Below are 5,854 nucleotides of genomic sequence, written 5' to 3' on the forward strand. Positions count from 1 at the left end.
GTCATACCACGTTGGAAGCGTCAGTCAAAGACAATTTATACCATGGAACAATACACTCCAAAGGAACGCGCTCAAATTGTTCAGCTCTACATTGAAAATAAATTCTCAATTGTGTTAACCCAACGTGCGTTTCGTAAAATGAATAAAGTTAAAAGTGCTCCAGTTAAAAACACAATTAAGTCTTTGTACGCAAAATTTGTAAACACCGGTAATCTAAGTAAGTCATGTATCCAGGCAACGAACAAGACGTTCTAATGAAAATATCGAAGCTGTATGATCATCGAACCATATTTTTTCGAAGACAATGATGGAGCCACGATAACCGTCAATGGTGAGCGTTATCGAGCAATGATAACCGAATATTATTCGTGAAAATGTCATGGATAACTTCTGGTTTCAACAGGACGGGGCAACTTGCCATACAGCTATTACAATCGATTTATTGCGAACATTGTTCCCTGGGCGGTTGATATCGAAAATTGGTGATTTTGACTGGCCCCCAACATCACCAGATTTGACGGCACCAGACTTTTATTTGTGGGGTTATTTGAAATCCAAGGTATACCCTAATAATCCAAAAACCTTAACCCTTTACATGGCAATAACTCCGATTTTCTTCATTTTTTTTTGTTTGGTAGATAAGTGAAAATAAAAAATACACTTCTTTTTATTTTTTTAATTTTTTTGGTTTTACCTTATTTTTTCTATGTGTAAAGCTACTTTAATGCATATCTGCAACAAGGCAAAATTGTTGATTTATTCGTATTATAATGCAACAAACACAAAAACTCGACAATATATAACTAAATATAATTTTTACCTGTTTAAATTAATTAAAATTATAATTAAATTAACTATACATTTTTTTTTTTGATATTTATATTTGGATGAGAAACTGCACAACCAGTTCAGATTTCCACATTCACCAAATTGGCGGGAAAAGTAATTATCTGTTGAGTATTGGACTGAATTCTGAGTGACTAACACTTGTTATATAAAAAACGAAAGTTTCTGAACTGCATCAAAAAGATTTCAGAAAGTTTTGCAACGCCCGTTGAAAAATAAATGAATTTGAACGGTATGATGCAGATATGCATCACCACCATGTAAAGGGTTAAGTCAACTAAAAGACAACATTAGACGTGAAATAGCCGCCATATCGTCTTAAACATTGACCAAAGTCATGGAAAATGCTGAAAAAAGAATGCATTCGGCTGTCAGAGCTAAAGGTGCCCATTTACGTGATATCATTTTTAATAAAATAATAATTTGTAAAAAATCTCCTTGGACCAAAATAAATGATTTTTGAAATAAAAAAAAAATTGTCCACCTTTTTTGTTTTTGTTTTAAGAATCAAGTGGGTCAACTTTAAATGGCCCACCCTGTACATTGCAAACTCAGTAGGTAATTATATATACAGTGGCTCTCAGCTTATTTCGTGCAGTAACCTAAAAAAAAAGTTCAAGTCCTTATTCCTGTTAAACTAAGAAAGATAACAGAAAAATTTAAATGCAGTATTTTAATATGGAATATTAACTTATTTATTGAACGAAAGCGATTTTCAAAATCATAAAAACAAAAATATTATTTAATAAAAACAAAATGAACAGCCTTTTTTCATGTTGCAGCTTATTTCGTGCAGCAGATTCTACTTAACTTATTATTAGTAATTTAACAGATACTGTTTTGTATGTCCACCTTTCTGGTTCAGGACATCTTTGAGATAATTTCCCATGGAGCAAAATAACTTTTTAGTGGTTTTCACCAGTGGCGTATCTAGGGTTACTGGCGCCCGGGGCAAAGTGGAAAATTGGCGCCCCCCTACCCCTCTGCCTTACGAACGTGACAGATTATTGTTTTTCAAATTAATAACATTTAAAATATTTTGAGTATTTGAAGGTTTATAAGGGTAAAGTCTTAAAATTTAAAAAAAAAAATTTTTTTTAATTTTTTTTTTAAATATTTTTTTAAGTTTTATTTTCTAAAGACCAATATGTTGAGAATATTGTGTAAAAAATTTTAGTCAGAGTCAAACTAACGGAGTTACAGCGTTTTAAACGACCGAATTTGGACGTATTTTAACGTATAAAAATACTTTGAATCGATTTTCCCGAAAACGTTATTTTGAAAGACGGTGAACATCAGAACTCAAAATCTACCGAACCAATCCTTTTCAAATTTTTAACACAAAGGCTCCACATAAATATACAGGTAATCAGGAAGAGTTTTTTTTTAATTTTTAATTTTTTACTATTTTTAAAAAATAAATTAACTGGTATTTTTTGAGCTAAAATCGCACTTTTCACTTTTAAGTGCTATAATCATATAGATAGATCAAAAAAAATATATAATAATGGAAAAAAATATAACGTCGTTGTTTTTAATCCCACGAGCAAAATATGGATTTTTTAATCACCCTTGAATTGAGTAAAAAATTTCATTAAAATCTGACAACGTAGTTATATTGCTGCCATAGGAAAGATCGAAAAATCTATATAGAAATTATGGAAACTAAATTATGACATCGTTGTTTTTCATCAGACAATCATGATTTTTGGAATATAGAGTTTGTTTGTGTTTCAACTGTCAGGCATTGCAAAAGCTTAATGCCAGCTAACCGCAACGCCGGGGCTCATCCACCCCCTCCCCCTCCCGCCTCCCCGCGATGCCACCCCCTGAATCACCCGCCGCGCTGTCTGCTCCGCGCACTATAATTTGCCTGTTTGCTTTGGCGTTTGCCGTTGCTGTTGTTGCCTTTTGATATTATAAAACAAATTAGTCGGAAAAAAAACTATGCTATACTGAGTTGAGTTGGAATTTGAAAAGTTTATACTATACTATAGAGAACATGGCGTGTGCAATTAGCCGCATCAACAAAGTGAATGACTGAGGCGGCTCTCAAAGGGTTGGCCCAATTAAGGCGAAAATTCTGGGGAAATTCTATGAGAAGCTGGATGGGGCTTCTCACTTCTAGCTTCTAGAGTTGAGTTTTAAAAACTTCTCTAGCATTTTGTCACCGCAAATTGTTGGCTCTGATTGCTTGTCACATGCTATCGTGGCAGTTTGCGTTTTAATTTCCCCTCCAGGATTGACTTGTGGCCTTCCCACTCGGGGTTTTTCCCCACCTCCCCCTCCCCCCTCATTTGGCGGCCATCCTTACGCGTGAAAAAAAAATTATAATGTCGTTGTTTTTGATGCCACGAGCATGATTTTTGGAACATCAAGTTTTTGAAATACTCTTAAATCGAGATATATCATATAGCTGCCATAGGAAAGATCGAAAAATCTATATAGAAATAACGGAAATAAAATTATAACCTCGTTGTTTTTCATCAGACAATCATGATTTTTGGAATATAGAGTTTTCTAATGAGTCATGAGTTACATATTAAATTTTATCAAAATCGGAAGACTATATCATATAGCTGTCATATGAACAATGTGGTAAATAATAGAAAAATCGTCATAGATTCGATGTTGTTAGCCTTTACGTATTTTGTTTGACATATTTAATGACTGCAAGGGTATATAAGCTTCGGCTTGCCGAAGCTAGCTTCCTTTCTTGTTATTAAATAATTTTTTTGTTTTTATGATTTTGAAAATCGCTTTCGTTCAATAAATAAGTTAATATTCCATATTTAAATACTGAATTTAAATTTTTCTGTTATCTTTTATAGTTTAGCAGGAATAAGGACTTGAACTTTTTTTTAGGTTACTGCACGAAATAAGCTGAGAGCCACTGTAAGTGTAGAACTGAGTAAATTTTGTACAGAAATTATAAAGTCATGTTTGGAAGACGACGTTGTTGGAACATAGTTCGTAGTACAGCGAATGCTAGAAGGGTACGTTGCCATCTGTAACAACTATTTTTATGGTTTAATTGATTAGGTAATATTATGATTTAAACAAAACGTAAGAAACAAAACAATTGCTAAGGAAACAACATCAAATATGCTGTGTGATTCCATATCAGATTTACAGTCGATATTGGGAAATTCGATGAGATATTTTTTTTCATGCTCTTTATTGAAAATAAATCGACACGTATTTTTTTATATGGCTCAGAAAATTTTTTTGACAAAGTTATGATTTTTTGAATTTTTGATGAACTGCCTTTTTATTGATGACAGTCGCGTTTTTCAGCCCCAATAACTCGATAACCGTAGGTACGTCGCAGAAAAAAAAACTATAGGAAGTAAAAATTTCATCCTTTCTTCTTCTTTGCAAAACTTTCGTGAAATAATTTTTTTAAACAATTTTTCACCACAAAAAGTTCAAATGTTTATAACAAATTAATTTTTCTCCAACTTGGACAATTTTGATTTTTTTTTTTTTATCACAATAAATCCTTCAAATTCTTGTGATGAACATACTAAAATTTGTATGTATTTTCTTAGACATATTTAATGACTGCAAGGGTATATAAGCTTCGGCTTGCCGAAGCTAGATTCCTTTCTTGTTTTATATTATTATCCCCATGTTAAGAGGAGAAACTGACCCTCAAAGTTGAACAAGCCAACTGTGCCAATAATTATGTTCGTCACTGTATGTATTTTTCAATCTTTCCTATGGCAGCTATATGATATAGTTGTCCGATTTTTATGAAATTTAATTCGAAATTTGATAGTAGTTAAAAACACCATCTGGAAGAAATCAAGTCAAGTCGATCTGATCAAAAACAACGGCGTGAGAATTTTTTATTTTATTCTCTCGTATGGAAGCTATCCGATATACATAGTCGGCCGATCCGCCCGTTCCGACTAATATACTGCGTGCAATAACGACACAACTTTTGGTGAAGATTCAGCAAGATAGCGTTAAAACTGAGAGTCTAGTTTACATAGAAACGGACAGACGGATAGAAGTACAGACGTATTTCGATTCAGATCGTGATGCTGATCAAGAGTATATATACTTTATGGGATCTGAGGTGTCTCCTTCACTGCGTTGAAAACTTCTGACTAAAATTATAATACCCTCTGCAAGGGTATAAAAAGAGTTACAATCCCCAAAAACGAGTCTTGTCAATTTGAGCAGTCGAGAATAACGCTTGTATTTATCGTGGGGCTAAATATCGTATTAATTGAGTGCTGTCGGCTGTCAGTAGCCTTTTGAGTGGCCACCAAAGGTGCCACAGCTGACTATTTGGTATTAGGCAACTGAAGTTGTTGCATTCCATCGAGTTCTATGATTCGTGCCAATGTTGTGTCTACCTCGAGGTGTAACTTCTCAACCTGTTTGACCTGTCTTTGCTGTCAGTCACTGCCAAAATCTCTAAGTTAGACGCATATTTTCAGAATCCCTGGACCTTTGGGTTAAATTGGTCCATTCAACATTTTAAATTTTATAAAGTTGTTCACTTGGTTAAGTAAATGCCAACAATTAAATGTAGGAAAGCTTGTAATCTAAAAACAACATTTTCTTTGATTTTTGTTTTTGATGCATACACGCGACTAATTTTAATAAGTTATTTAGTGCTAGAAGTATAGGAAGTAGGGTTTAAGGCATTTTTCACACCCCTTGAAAGGGTATTATAATTTCTAGCACATTGCTAGCTAGTAAAATTAATGTTTTCGACTTGTTTTCTTGATCTCCATCAGCAAGCAAATCGATATTGTCATGTCAGTATGTCCTTATTTCCAAACTCGCCTTCCAGTTTTAAATCTACCTCACTCAAACTAAAAAGATATGTATTGCACGTATTTTGGAAAAGCCGGGATTATGCTTAACTTCGCCGTACTGAAGTTAATTTACCCTCCCAACTTAAATTTAAACGATAAAGGCGAGCCGAGAGATACTCTTGCAGTCATTACAAATGTGGAGCAACTGGCATAAAGGCTTAGCAATATCAAAC

This window comes from Drosophila ficusphila, unplaced genomic scaffold (genome assembly GCF_018152265.1).
Source record: "Drosophila ficusphila isolate 14025-0441.05 unplaced genomic scaffold, ASM1815226v1 contig_414, whole genome shotgun sequence".
NCBI classification, from domain to species: Eukaryota; Metazoa; Arthropoda; class Insecta; order Diptera; family Drosophilidae; genus Drosophila; species Drosophila ficusphila.